Source organism: Mytilus trossulus, chromosome 4, assembly GCF_036588685.1.
Source record: "Mytilus trossulus isolate FHL-02 chromosome 4, PNRI_Mtr1.1.1.hap1, whole genome shotgun sequence".
In the NCBI taxonomy this organism is placed as follows: Eukaryota; Metazoa; Mollusca; class Bivalvia; order Mytilida; family Mytilidae; genus Mytilus; species Mytilus trossulus.
Window position 1 is genome coordinate 50,787,151 of NC_086376.1, and position 16,464 is coordinate 50,803,614.

The 16,464-nt window shown below is 33.6% G+C and overlaps 1 protein-coding gene across 4 annotated transcripts in view; it reads right to left on the bottom strand.

The window, feature by feature from the left end:
• The window catches only part of LOC134715470 (prominin-1-A-like), a 103,827-nt gene extending 90,661 nt beyond the window's left edge, over positions 1 to 13,166 (bottom strand). For 3 of the 4 annotated variants that reach the window (XR_010106726.1, XR_010106725.1, XM_063577655.1), the window contains exon 1: positions 12,822 to 13,166. The gene's annotated coding sequence lies outside the window, so the exon portion shown is untranslated. The remainder of the gene's footprint in view (positions 1 to 12,821) is intronic. The other variant, XM_063577653.1, reaches the window with a different exon arrangement.
• Between the last annotated feature and the right edge of the window lie 3,298 nt (positions 13,167 to 16,464).

Sequence of the window (16,464 nt, forward strand, 5' to 3'; positions counted from 1 at the left end):
GGATCAGGACCCCTCCCTCCGACCACCCCTCAAATTAGCCTTAGTTGGTATTAGTCATTTATACAAGATTCATATCCTACCATTGGCATGTTAATAAGGCTTTCAAAAGAAAATATAGCACCGATGAATTGTCCTAGAAGCATATTTTATTAGACTAATAATGGTCTATACATATAAGCAGTTACATTTATTTCATGTTTGAAGCGGTGCACATTTTTTTATTTAATTCGACTTTTACCAAAAGATGCATTGTAGCAAAGGAGAAGAATAATTGTGGTCTGAGGCCAGAAACACAAAAATAATTGAATTTAACAGAAAGGAAACAAATATCGGACTTTTGAAAATGGGAGAGGGCTTTTGATACCTTTTATGAAATTCTCCATACATAATATCTTTAACAAAAAATCATCCTACAACTGTTCACAAGCTGTATATGCCCGCAATTTCGCCGGTGTGTTCTAGTACTGTAACTATTAATCTGAGCGTCATTGGTGAGTTTCATGTAGACGAAACTCGCGTCTGGCGTATATATATTAAACTACAATACAAGTGTATAGTCCAGCTGATTCGTGCATATTTTCGAAAGAATTGTGGGTTTGATGACAAAAGCACGAAACTTTGCACAAAGGTTTACCTGTATATGGTGCTCAATTTAGGCTATGGACCCACTCTGAAAAATCCAAAATGGCGGACATTTTCAAGATGGTGGACAGATGCTATTAATTTCACAAATTTAAAAAAAACAAAGCAAGGAAATTTAAAACCTAATCTTTTTAGAGTAAATAAAACACAAGGAATCATTTCAGATAAGTGCTATCCCTATTCCGCACTATTTGATAATTTTCAAAATGGTGGACATTTTAAAAATGGCCGCCAAAACATATTTTTTTTAAATGCACAAAACCAAAACTTTTCTAAATTCTTTAACTATTTTTTTTTCTATAAAATTGTACTTCAAAGTTCAAACACATTTCTTCACGGAAGTAATTACATTTCTTCAGTTGTCAAATTATATCCATAATAGATTGGCCATCAAGTCTCTGTCATATTCTGCACCACATTTACAAAGTGCTGTACATAACAGCATAGCCTTCATGCATTTGCATCTTCCACGACGTCCATTTTCAATTTTACAGCCACACTTTATCAGCTCATTACAACGGACTGAAGCAGCTTGTTGCAAGGATGTCCAATAAGGAATCCACATCTGTGTTTTGTCTTTCTGCCACCCCCATTCACTCGGTGAATCTGTTTTGGGAGATTGTCCTAGACATTTCCGCCAACAAAGGCTTGCCGTGTAAACAGCTCGTTTTGGATGTTCTAGTAAAGCAGATTATGATGGAAGAGAGTTATGTATTGCACTTCTTTTCATGGACAATAGAAATTGCAATAACTACGACATCCGTATCAACATTCTGCATGCAATATAACTGCTTTTAGTCCATTTCCTACAGCATCATACACATGCAGCATCATCCGTGTACTGCTTCTTCGCATGTGCACGGTGATAATTTACTTATCTCTTTTGGTAATCTGCATAGAACATCAATTCCTTTCGTAGTTATCACCTGTTTTTGTTCCCTCCCAGTTTGCTGGAACTCTTGAATCTGGTAGGACACGTCTTCTCACACCTTTTACATCTTGTTGAGGCTTTCAAACTATTTGAGAATTACTCATTCCAAACTACATCAAGTCGACTTACAAAACGCAACTGATCATGTATGTTTAACATAAAAATCCGAGGCGGATCCAGAACTTTTCCTAAGGGGGTCCTCTCCAGTCATGCTTCAGTGATTCCCTATATAATCAACCATATTTTTCCCACGAAAGGGGGGCCATGCCCCCAAGGGCCCCCCTGGACCCGCCTATGAAAATGTCAGTAAATTATTCTTCAAATGTATTACTTCCACGGGGTTTCAACATATTAATGATTGCTGTGCCATCTATGACCAAAAAGTCTGCATTTGGTGCCTCCTTGTGCAGCACTGACAATCTTTCCAATGGAACTAACATGTCAGATTTCTATCATAGACACATTTCTCCAAACTGTGAAACAGCTGGAGGATATGATTGGTTTTCATGTCGAAAGAATTCATCTCAGTTATCTTATCTTACTTGGCATGACATATATAATTGTGAAAACAACGAACAGTTTTGCTTCAAAGATGTTATCTGCTGTTTGTCTTTTGTTTTGGTCTTCGGTTGTTGTCGACTGAACAGCAATAACTTGGTTTGTTTTATTGGTACAAATAGCGACTTTGATCAGTTTTTGAGTCTTTCAGTTACAAACTGATGGTATTGTTTGTTTCTAAGATTTTCTACATTTCTTATAGTCTTACAGACACGTGGATCAACAATGTCTCGTGTATCTAGAATCAGCAACACTCCGTATTTGCTCCTGAACAGGATTGCCCGTTTTCTCAAAAACGGCACACAAAGCTTTTACTTGGTTTGAGAATGCTGCTTGTTTACGTTTTGTTTGTTCATGATGTCGAATATCAGCTTCTTTACTCTGGTCTCTTATTATCCATTCTTGTGAAGTTTGGAATTCGTTGATTACTCTGGTCATTTCCAGTCCAGACACCATTAAACGCTGAAGTTGTGCCATATTTTCAGCTAAGCCTAATGCCCCACCTTCTCCTTTGACAAGTTTATTGTTTGGGCGTGTGCTTGATCTATAGCAATAGACGAAAGTTTACTATTCGAGTTATGCAACACAAACTTGCCATTTCCAAATTCCGTTGCAACACTTGAGAATGTTTCGTTCAATGCCATCATATTCAATGCCATCATATTCAGTTAAATTACTGAATACCACCTTGCATAGTTTGAATGGTCTAAAGCAAAGAACCATGGAATAATCTGTGTCATAGAATCTTTGTATAACTTGAAGTTCCCTTCTCTTAATGATTAAAAACAGCAATGTACAATTCAAACCTCAATGTTAACGACCAGAATGAAAAAGTGGACTTTCAATTTCTCTCAGCTCACGCCATTCCTCAAACGTAACATCAATATCTACTTCAGGGTTGCATTCTTCCATACACAGCCTGTATGATCATTGCATAAGAATGTACAGTGCACTTGCAGTTACCTCATGGACGTGTCGTGTTCTAGAGACATAAGACGCTATCAAAAACGAATCTGCTGTTCCTGATGGTGCTATGTTCACTTGACTTATTCCACTGAACCGAATTCGCAAGTGCATAGAGAGGCTGATCACAATTGATCACAGGTGTCCAGGATTTAGAAATTGAACACATTGTTTTGCTATATTCACTGAATATCTAATCATTACGATCGATTTAGCTTCTTCCTAAAACATGCGTAAATATAGTTATCAAAGGTACCAGGATTATTATGTAGTACGCCAGACGCGCGTTTCGTCTACATAAGACTCATCAGTGACGCTCATATCAAAATATTTATAGAGCCAAACATGTACAAAGTTGAAGAGCATTGATGATCCAAAATTCAAAAAATTGTGCCAAATACGGCTAAAGTAAATATATGCCTGGGATAAGAAATTCCTTAGGTTTTTCAAACAAATCAAAGTTTTGTTAACAGGAAATTTATAAAAATGACCACATTATTGATATTCATGTCAACGCCGAAGTGTTGACTACCAGTGAACTGATATCTAAAGGTGCATTGCTATCTGCTGTGGCTTTACTAGCGTGGAAAACTGCCCAGGAATTTTCCATGTCTCCAATGTGATCTGCTTCAATTTTGGTATTCACATGATCGAGCCACCTGTAACATTATGTTGTTATCTTTATATTTTGTTAGTTATAAGCCATACAGTTTTCTAATATGCATGTGTGCATACAGACAGGAGAATATGCAATTAAAATAGAAAATTTAATTAGATGCTTTGTGTAGATCTCATTAAGACTCACCACAGAAGAAATAATCTTCGGTCATTGTCATTGTTCCAGAGCCAACACTTTGTCGTGTTATTTTACTTTAAGTCCTAACCTTCTTACCACTCTCTCCTTTTCTCTTCTGCTTTTATGCCTTTCAATCTTTAACTGCGAAAAATTATTTCTACATGTGTTGTGCCATTTTGCATTGTGCATCTGCAAGTTTAAAGCCGAACCATTTCGTCAATGAAATGTTCTAATCTAATCGGAATCGGGAACCATTCAATTATAGCTGACATCGTTATAAAATTGCTTCATGTGTTTTATATCCTGTTCCTACATCTATCTCAGATTTTTTTTTTATAAGCAGGACACTGTAAATTTTCCTTAGTCTGTTCATGGCAAAAAATACATTTTTTCCAGATATATAAAAAGTTGATGGTAATTCGGGATCTATGATTTTACACCGTTTTGACATTTCTAACAAAATATACAGCTACAAGACTACTTTTACCTTAAATGACAAAATAAATCGTATTTGTTCATAATGCAACCATGTTTCTCTACATTTAAACTATTTTGCACCAAAAAGAATCTTATGGTAACCTAGTATTAGTCAAATTTGTTAATTTTTATGTATGTTGGTGGCCATCTTGAAAAAAGCAGCCATTTTGAAATTTCAAGGTGGGTCCATAGCTAATAATATTTAGAATGCCCCTCCCTACTACTATGCTACTATATCATGAACCTAACAATTATTTCACCATTCGGCTGTTAATTTTGATATATGATGGCGGCCATCTTGAAAAAAGCCGCCATTTTGAATTTTCAAGGTGGGTCCGTCCATAGCTAATAATGTTGAGATAACTTTTCTCTACTACCATGCCAAATTTGATGCTTTTATCATCAAACCCAAAATTCCACCAATCAGCCGGACTAGTACCTTTGATAACAAATCAGACCACTTTCGAGTTCATCCGTCACCGGAAAAAAACTCGTCAATTATACGCGCCTTTATCACCGTCATTTGTGCGTTTAGGGGCGTCGTCACTTCCCTTCCAATGTTGAACGAGTGGTTGGAAAACTATAATTCTATATTGTACGAATTATTCGGCACTGCTGTCATTAGGGAATTGTCAGTAAGTACCTACAGAGCAACTATTATTTCTAGTTTATCCTCCACAAAGACGATCACTGAGACGCTTGATGAACGTAAATAGTGCAGGGATACAGGCGACCCCCTCTATCTGGTAAATGACGTCATAAAGGCGTACATAATTGACGAGTTTTTGCCGGTGACGGATGAACTCGAAAGTGGTCTAATAGATTTTTATAGTTCTTACTTATGTTGTACTGTTACACTACTGTCCAAGGTTAGGGTTGGGTTGGGATCCCGCTAATATGCTTAACCCCGCCACATTCTGTATCATATGTGCTTATCCAAAGTCAGGAGTCTGAATGTAATTCAGTGGTTGTCGTTTGTTTATGTGTTACGTCATTTTTATCGAGCATGCAACTTTTGTTGCAGAAAGCTTGGCATAGAGATAGTGTTCCGGCGGCGGCTACGCCCGGGCTACGGCGGCGGCGGCGGCGTTAGCTTACTTCTTAAAAGCTTTGTATTTTAGAAGGTAGAAGACCTGGATGCTTCATACTTTGTATATAGATGCCTCATGTTACGAACTTTCCGTCAGTCACATGTCCAATGTCCTTGACCTCATTTTCATGGTTCAGTGACTACTTGAAAAAAAAGTTAAGATTTTTTAAAGTTTTGGTGGTCAAGTCCATATCTCAGATACTATAAGCAATAGGTCTAATATATTCGGTGTATGGAAGGACTGTAAGGTGTACATGTCCAACTGGCAGGTGTCATCTGACCTTAACCTCATGTACATGGTTCAGTGGTTATTGTTCAGATTTTGTGTATTGGTTGGTTTTTCTTATACTATATGCAATAGGTCTACTATATTTGGTGTATGGAATGATTGTAAGGTGAACATGTCTAGCAGACAGTTGTCATCTGACCTTGACCTCATTTTCATTGTTCAGTGGTCAAAGTTTAGTTTTTGAGTTTTGGTCTATTTTTCTAATACTTTATGCATTAGGTCAACTACATTTGGTGTATGGAAATATTTTATGACCTATATGTCTGTTACGCAGGTATTATTTGACTTTTACCTCATTTTCACGGCTTATTGCTCAGTGTTAATTTCTTGTGTTTTGGTCTGTTTTTCTGAATTTGTAAGCAATAAGTCAACTATATTTGTTGTCATGATTGAGGAATTGTTAGCTGTACATGTCAGCCTGGTATTGTTCATCTGAACTTGACCTCATTTTCATGGTTCATTGATCAATGTTTTGTTTTCTTGGTTAATGTTGAGTTTATGTGACAGTTGTAATAAAGCTTTATATTTGGTCTATCAACATAATATCTATGATTAGTAAAAAAGGCGAGACATTTTAGCGTGTGCACTCTTGTTTTAAATACATACATTAGGCCGTTAGTTTTCTCGTTTGAATGGTTAAACATTTTCATTTCGGGGCCTTTTATAGCTGACTATGAGGTATGGGTTAAACTCATTGTTGATAAGGTATGGGTTTAACTCATTGTTGAAGTCCGCACGGTGACCTATAGTAATATGTTAATTTCTATGTCATTTGGTCTCTTGTGGAGATAGAGTTGTCTCATTTGCAGTCATATCCATATCTTCTTTACTACATGATATTCCTAGATATATATATAACAATTGTTTTATAGGAATGAAATCAATATTTTTGTTTTGAAAAATTCAGCATAACTGTCTGTGTTGCTGTATATATCCATCACACATAGGTGAAAGTCTGAAATGGCCTATATCTTTACTCAATTGTACTGAGAGTCTACTGATAATTACTCAGTCAGTCTCACTTGGTCTGAAATTTACTTGATACAAAAATGCTATGACTTTTGACCATTATACAAATAATTTGATTGTTATTCCAAACTTTTTGAATGTTCAGATATATTTTGTGATTACTTGATTGAAAGTGCTCAATCATATCATAACGGCCTGGTAGAAAAAAGGGTAAACGGACAAACAGTCACAATTCACTTTGAAAGGAAATAAGTCACAGGACAAAAATTCACAAATAACTTGTTTTTAATGGTTCGGATTTATGAAAAAGATCTTGACATCATGATAGTTTGTTATTTATTAGACTTCTTTGTCTTACAGTTAAGAAGTCGTTCAAAAGCCTTGATAATTAAACTTTTATCGAATTTTAATCGTGCTATGGATATATTTTTTGGCACCACGAAGCTATTTAAGTACCAAGCCACCTTGACTAATTGTTTTCTAAACATTTATTTGAGGATCATTAATTGTTTTAGAAGACAATTTTGTTTTCAATGACGTTTGTTGATGTGGTTCTTAAGTGTTATTAGTTTCTCGTTTTTTTCACTAGTCATTTATGGGGCCCTTTATAGCTTGTTCAGTGTTGTTGTTCGGTGTGTTGAAGACCTATAATGGTTTACTTTTACAACTTGTGACTTGGACAGAGAGTTGTCTCGTTGACACTCATATAAAATCTTCTTGTATCTATGTATATATATTATATAGATCAAAGAAAAATACAAAACACTTTTGTCCTGTGACTTCTGTCCTACATTCTAAATGTATGGCTCGAGTTGAATGAATAACGCAATGATATTTTTTTTAAATTGCATATAAAGCAACTCTTTTGATATTCAAAACGACATCCTATATCAAGAATTTGATATTAAAAAACTTCCATAGCAATCCTTGATATAGGTAAAAAGAAATCCCATTCTTCTGTAAACTTGTGTAGTTCTGGTCTGTTGGATTTTAAAATCCTTGCGATTTAATTTCTACAAAGGATGTCAATTGATTTTTATTACTAGATGTGCTATTTTAAATGTATTTTCGCCAAGCAGGGGGTATTAATTTATAGTTTACCTCTGATCACTTAAATTTGGTTACCACTCTTTAGATACAATAAGTTTGTATTTTTTGTACACAGACTCAGGCTTAACATTTTGGTAATTTAACTACGTTTTTGTATCTTGGTTAATTAATATGCAAGGATGTAAAAATCTGTAAATATTAGTCTAAACTTTATTGAAGCTGTTGTCATATCAGTTAAACAGATAGTTATATAATCAGTTGAAATTATCATAATAAAAAGAGGTTGTTAGTCAAGTATGGTTCAGACTGGTGGGAGTATTGTTAAGAATTTTGGTCTAGTAATGTTAAGACTGATTTTTTTTTTAATTAAGTCGAGAACAGATTGAATACAGGTCAATAATGTGTTACGACTGTTTCAGACTGGTCGAGTAATAGTTCAGACATTTTTCAATGATGAAGATAAGGTTCAAGTACAAATCAATAGAGTGAGGGATAGTTAAGATTGGGTTCAAGTAAAATTCAGCATCTCAGTTCAGCATAGTCGAGTAAAACTCAGTACAGTCGAGTACAGATAAAGGTCATGTCTGACATTTACTGGTTTAGATGTATAGTTATAATTACTGATGATTCTTCATACTTCATACACTGTTTACGTATATTTTTGAATTGCACACGGTTGTGTGTTTTCGGACTATTTCAAGTTATGACGTCTTGAGCTACACTAAATGCGGTGGATGTGAACAAGTTGATTGTAGACACTGTTTATACTTACGATTTATTATTGGGTGCTTTGTGCATCATACCGATCTTTTGAGTTGCAAATTGTAACTGAATTTCAATGTGTGTTGGTATGTTGTACTGTAACACAACTGTCCTAGGTAAAGGGACGATTGAGCGATCGTTACATGTTTAAAACTTCCATATTGTTTTTAAAATATGTTTGTTCAAAGTCAGCTAGAATCTGTAGGAGTTGTCGTTGGTTTAAGTCTGTCATACATGTATATGTTTTTCGTAAATTGTTTTGTTGGAAATTATGCCGTTAGTTAATTTTTCGTTTGATTCGTTACTTTTTTTTTAAGTCGACCCTTTTACATCTGACAGTTTTTGCATTGTTGAGACCGTACTGTAGCCTATAACTGCTTCTTCCACTTTACTTCAACTCTTTTGCCGGATAGCTGTATTATTGGTAGTAATACTTAATTTGCTCATTTGATCCTAATACATTTCCTTGAAGTGACAATAAACTCTTCATATATACAATGTTCAAGGGTTGGTACGCCAGACGCACGTTTTGTCTATATATATACATAAATGAGGTACGAGGATGGACCCCTAGTTAATTAAGTTTGGGCAAATACAGCTGGTAACAACTTATCCAGTTTTAAGCTCTGGATCTACTATAGAAACAATATTTTATTGAATGATAAGAAAAAATGTATGCACGTACTTTTGTAATGAGGAATAAAAGTATTAAGATTTGATTTTGAAGGGTGGGGTTAAAATTTTAATGAAATTGAATTAATTTCTTTCTTCAGGTGGGGACATGAATAAAATCATAGATATTCCACTGTCCCTCTCCTCTTCCCAAAAAAAAACCCACCCCAATGAAAGAAAATGACTAGTTCCTTAATTAGAAAGAGGAAAAATCAATCGCATGATTTAAATTCAAGTTAGAGACATTGGTTTAAACATATACTAGTCAACAAAAGAAACGATACAAGACTTTTTTCAAATTAAAGATAAAAAAATTAAAGAAGTTTTCCGTTCAATGTACCAATATTGAAGGTAGTAATACTTAATCATTATGGAAATATAAATCCGTTTAAAAAAAAATATTGTTTTGCTTTCGTGACCTTTTTGTCGCGATTTTGTTTTTTTACAAAATTTACAGAAAAACGACAATTTAAAACAGAATTTCCAACTAATGATGCCAACCTCTCATTTTAAGGTAAAGACAGTGTTTGCCATCAATTTGTTTTTAAAAATCATACAGTTTCTTCGTTTATTTGTTAAGCAAAGTTCGGCCCTAAGAGAAATCGTTACATTATCAACTGATTTACCATAGACAGTATGCGTAAAGTGATATTCAAAAAGCGGTAACAATCTTAAAACTATTCCTAAGGTTTCCAAATTTACTGTGTGCTGTTTTCATATCTAAAGCATTGATTGGAGACGAAAATGACAAAAATAAAATTGCATTTTTTTAGATTTCAAAAAAACACTTTTTTCCAAAAAATTTGAAAAAACTATATTTCAACCCATTAGTTACAACATGAACATAACTTGATTAGCATATTGAATTTTTTTTAACAAATTTGAAATTTTATTTAGTACTTAGAAAATTATGTGTCGATTTTTTATTAAACTTTCCGCAAAACTAATTTGTACCCTATGATCGTTTACACGGAATTTAGATACTTTCCAACAAGTTTTGATTTTCATTATCACATGTGCATACATTGCAAATGAGAGCTTTTAAAAAAGGTGTATCTCATTTTGTTTTATATTTAACACTTTTTGATCAATTTGTATTAAAGTCGTGTATCGTTTCTTTTGTTGACTAGTATATAATATCAAAAGATATTTTTAACAGAGTATGCGTATGTTGTAGGTCCATTTCACAAAATGCAATGGAAATTGAACGATTTTTTTTGAAATTCAAAGAAGCTATTTGTGACATCATGATCGTCAATTTTCAACAAAGAGATATATTTCCTATCTAACTATTGTCTTAGCTATAGGATTTGTTATGATCCCTGCTTCGGGTTATAAAAACTAGAATAGCGAGATTCAGAGTAAATCTTTTGAAATTGATTATTTCATAAACATCATTGAAGCCTAACAAATTAGAAAGTCGATACAAACGGTATATAAAATTTAGAATGGAAATGGGGAATGTGTCAAAGAGACAACAACTCGACTAAAGAGCAAAATGGCACCAATGGGTCTCCCCGAGAAAACCCCGCACCCGGAGGCGTGCTTCAGCTTGCCCATAAACAAAAATATGTACTTGTTCAGTAACAGTCACAATGTACGTTATTCTACACTCCGAAACATAAAAGAACTAAAATTAAACATCCAACAAGACAGTTAGATCGCGGTACATTTTGTATGAACCTATTATAATCGTGGTAAGAATTTGCAATAATCGGGATGGACGCGTGTTGAGATCGTGTTGCAATCAGATTACTCGTGGTATGGTCGTAGTGAGAACGTGTTGAGCGTAGAAGATCTTGATAAGCATATTCAGATCGGAGAATAAGAGCGATGAGAACGTGGTATAATCGTAGAGGGATCGTTGTAGAAGGAAAATTAGCACCCGGGAGAAAAAAATAATAATATTTTATAACAATAAATTTTTTCCTTAAAAAAAATAAATAATCATTGCTTGTTTTGTCCTTAGTATAAATGTGGATATGGTGCCTGAAGTCTAATATTTTCGCAACTGCATGGTGAACACTTTTTTAAGCAGATGCTGATATACAATTATTATATCTTTTTCATGAAACAGTTTTATAATTTTATAAATTGACCATAAACCCACTTATTCATGGTATGGTATCAATATTTCTGACCTACAGTTTTATAAATTGACCATAAACTTAAGGTATCCACATTTATACTAAGGACAAAACAAGCAATGATTATTTATTTTTTTTAAGGAAAAAATATATTGTTATAAAATATTATTATCTTATTCTCCCGGGCGCTAATTTTCCTTCCGAGGACGCTTTTTCCTTTTCCCGGGCACTTTTTCTTTTCCCGGGCGCTCTCCTGTGCTTCCGGGCGCTTTTTAGTAGGATCGCTCATTACGCTTCTACAACGATCCCTCTACGATTATACCACGTTCAAAACTGGTCAATTTATAAAACTGTTTCAATGGCTATGCTTATCAGGGTTTTAATGCTTATTTTTAAATTTAAACCAAACTCCTGCTTTTTACCCCCTTGTTTTAACTGCGTTACATATATAGTACTGCTTTATTTGCTGATGTATTATGTGTAACTCTTTTAATTTTGATTAAATTAATAATTATCTGTGAAATTTAAGTCGTTTTTTTTTACATTTTTCATTTTGATATCGTTTTTGAAAAACATGCCTTTTTATGTCTAACATTTTATAAATCTTCCGATCGTGGTATAGTGGGACTGGGGCTTAACGAATAACAATGGATTTTGACAACGGGGTTTGACGAGCGGGGATTATGGAAACCCCTACTTTACATCCCCAAAACACAGTCCATTGTTATTCAACAGAATTGATTTTTTTTTTAAACAACATGAACATTAGAATTACTATTAGTGTTCACTACAAGTTGTTTCAATATATTAAAAAAAAACCACACACTTTTAGAAAATTCCATTTGCGAAAAATATATTTTAAGCATATTTTTCAAATAAAAAAACAACAACATTTAAATACTCCTTTGCGTTGAAGGTAAAATCTTTGGATTCCAGTCATATGATTCTATTCTAAAGCATTGTTATTAACAAAAACGGGGATTCTAACTCCCACTCCCTTCTCTGGATTGTCACCCAAAAAGGTAGTATCTGTATTTGGTTTTCGGTTGTTGGGCATGTTAGGTCGTCGGGTTATAATCCAGACACCCTAATTCCTTAGCATGTCCGAATTTGAAAGCTGGTTTATTCTTAAGAAAAGGGAAGGAGGCTTATAGTAGAGTTTCATGTAAAACAAATCTAAAATAATCATGGTTTGATACTGTCAATGAATAAGCTATCCGTTCTTTGTCATTTGATAATTAATGTTGACAAATATAGGGTAAGCATCGGGTGAAAGTATTATAAGTTATACACCTCGGGATACGACGTGCCAGGTCGTCGGGTTTTTCATCCAGACAATCCTATCCTTCGGTGTAGAACTATTACATATCTCTTTCCTTATACTGAATGAGAAATATGAGTGTGGTATCAAAAATTAAAAAGTTCATGAACTATAATCTTGAAGAAAAATTGTAAAATCTCATTCACTATAAAAATTTACCTTGGTGATATAATAGAGAATAAAATAAACATTAAATATATGTTTAATAACCTACCTTTTGCATGCATATGTATCCTATATTCAATATGGAACTACGACGAAAATCGGTGACACGGATGTAAAAATATTTATTGTTAATCAATTTGTTTTCTGACACGTTGAAACAAGAATATTATCTCCTAATAAAACAAATTGATGTGATTTAATAATAAGCTAGTTTAAAGGCAAACAGGGTAATTATCTGCTCTATAGAACAAATAAGCATATCCCATACAAAGCAATCGTACAATTAAACACGGAAGGTATGGTGTCTCATAATAGCATGGTTTTTAAACAAATGTAAATTTCATTTTCTAAAAATGTGCACGTATATAAAATTGTGTGCATTTTTAACACAAAGTTGCACTACCCTCGTTGTATCCTGAAGCATGCAACTTTAAACGTTATGTGCAAAACTTTTCTTGTCACGACTTTAGGTACTTTGGTTTAAAATCAAACTGCGGAACTCATTTGGGGAATTCATATTTAATATCAAAGGTAATATTATTAGAGTATTGTCGGGAAATGATATTTCTGGCTTTTTATAAAAATAAGAACATATTCGTTAATTATTACGTTCCTTTTATGACGACACAAGTAGCACGAAAATCAAGGTAAATGCAGGCATTATTTTTTGGGGAATTATGGGACTTGAGACATATATGACCGGACAATTGGGACTTTGTCATGAAATTAGTTTTTAAAGAACATTTCCGTAATTCAAATGTTTTAATGTATCTTTAGGTTTTGCATTTATTTTATTATTCTAGACTTTGTCGTAAATTTAGGCATAAGTGATTTACACGGATTATGTGTCATAATATTGGACAAAGGTCTTATAAATGCATTTACTCTATTTATTTCATTATTCATTATCTGTGACAGTTTGGACTACAATTTACAAATACGTGTCGGACACTAATTACTCTTTGAATCTATTGTTATTTCCAATTTGTCATCTGTTAATCTGCTTAATCATTTAATTATGTATGCTTATATATATTGTTATGGTTTTTATGTTACATTACATTTAGTTTGGAGTTTGTTGTTCGGTCTTGCCGGACTGCTAAAATAAAAGTTTAAGGAGCGAATCTTCCTTCTTGGTTTACATATAGTCGAATAGCCATTTTACCCGGCTATACACATAACGCATATGTCGACAAAAGAGATTTATTAACATAATGTATTGGTTAGAAGATATCTTTTTTCGAAACCTGCGATCTATGTTTCCCTGGCCTAAATTTTGTCGTATTTCAACAAAATCTTTTCTTTGATCTGGACTATTTGGTCTGTAAATCTAAACGTTAAACAACGGACTTAAATTTCGGGGCTTAAATGTGACCATTACCAACACAAACCAATCCGCGTCATTGAGGAATTAGTTGCTTAGGCAGTTTTATGTCCCTGCAGCTGAAAGTTGGGGAAAACTGTTTACCGTCCCCTGTCAGTCTGAATATCCATCCGTTTGTATATAGATATTTCAGATAACTCCTCCTCCAGAAAGTTTTCACTTTGCTTGCTGTTTGTACATATATTGAAAATGTGCATGTGGTTAGGGTTTTTAATTTTATCAATATTTGCTCTTTTTGGGAGATATTTGAACTTTGTCATTTTTTTAGTATAAACTTGCATAAAAGGTGCATTTCTGGATGTTTCCTCTTACAGTAAAACCATAGACCGATATTCTCCAACTGTTTGTATTTTAAGATAACGCTTTGCTTCTGCGGCATTATTTGTGTCTTCCAGATCCATACTATCTCAAAGAAAGTCCTACATCGACTTTGTAATACAGTCTTTAGTTTCTTATCAGTCTTTATTTGACTAGGATGTGTTTTCTTTTTTTTTCTTTTAGTCATGTTTGCTTGTTTTACCCATTATATCTGCTCTGGGTTTTTTTTTTTATTAAATTTTCTATGACCTATGTCATGATTTTTTTCAGAAGTTTTGTGTCAATCAATATCTATATATTTATAAATCTCATTCTTCCTTTATTTGTATTTTAATAGTCTTCTGAGTCATTTCATACCTTTTTTTATGATGTAGAGCACAACCCATTTTTATGCGAGAGACTAAAGGGTTATTCCATTAATTATGTACGAATAACCGAGAAAAATGGTATGCATCAATTGGCATATGTCAATATGACGATTAAATATGTCAATTTAGAATTAATAAGATTAATAACACAAGGATAAGTAGCATTATGTTTATTTTTATGATATCCTTAAAAGTCCTAACGACCAGCTCCGAATCTCACGTACAGAGGATGAGAGTTCTTGTTATTTTCTCTCCCATACATTGTCATCAGTCTTAAAAGTAATGAATCCAAATTTGCCTTTTTTACTGGTGCTGAAAAAAAGATATCATTAAAGTTAATCGAAAGCTTGAATAAAAAAATCAATAGAGCTTCTTCTTAAAATATTTAGAACTTATTTCAGTATTTATATACTGTAACACTCGTTGACTGCTTTAAGAATTGTTGCAGATATTGCATAATAATAAACACGAATTAGAAAGATCGGATAAGAAACAATACATACTTTCAGAGATCATCCCCAGTTTTCGGTGGGGTTCGTGTTGCTTAATCTCTAGTTTTCTATGTTGTGTCATGTGTATTAATATTTGTCTGTTTGTCTTTTTCGTTTTTCGGTTTGTTTTCGATCTATGGGTTTGGCTCTGGTATCTTTCACCTCTCTTTTCCAATGAACAACATTTATATAAGAGAAAGAAACAAGGAATTAGTTGCTTAGTCATTTTTATGTCCCTGCAGCTGAAAGTTGGGGAAAACTGTTTTACCGTCCCCTGTCCGCCCGTCAGTCTGAATATCCATCCGTTTGTATATAGTTATTTCAAAAAATGAAAACAATCAAACGCAGATAACAAACAATGAACGAAAAACAAATATGAAACAATTATAGTTGTTTTCAGTGGTCTTCCTGCGAAATGTTGATTAGTGATGCATTTATATGCAGCATTTGCTACGTTTTCAGAACACGCACGACATTCTCCAGAAGTACTTCTCAGCTCAGACTTGAACAGACTTTTTGAAAAAAAAAGTTAATTTTAGTGTAGAAACGTTGGAACCTTTTAGGACCAATGAAGAGACGCAGTTCTAATAGCGCAGCTAGTGCATTTATTTTGGGTTGTAATTAGGGACATCAAAATATCTGATATCTAATATTCGAGTACTTTGCCATGATACTCGCGAGTTTTCAAATATTCGAATATTTCTTTAACGTGTGGTGTAAAGTATTGATTTTTTGATGCTTTAATTGGGTAACAGGAAACTTTTCTAAACCAAATTATAAAATGATGAAATCGATTCACATTTTTTACGAAAGACACGCAATTATTGATATTTACTCAAATTGCATGACTACAAAATATATGTTGATTCTTGTTAATGTGTATCGCTTTCCTTTTGTGTCAATTGAGCAATGAATAACTGCCCACTGTTTGAAAATAACATATCATAATAACATTTATTGTTTTTGTGTTCATGTACCAAAGCAGAAAACCTGTCAATAAAATCATCACTATGTTAATATTATGTTCGACTAAAATAGCCAGGGGTGTAGCTAGAATGAAACGAAGTGGAAGCAACTACCGCCAAGTAATAGTTTCACAAAATTAAAAGTTGAAAGATATCCATTGAATAT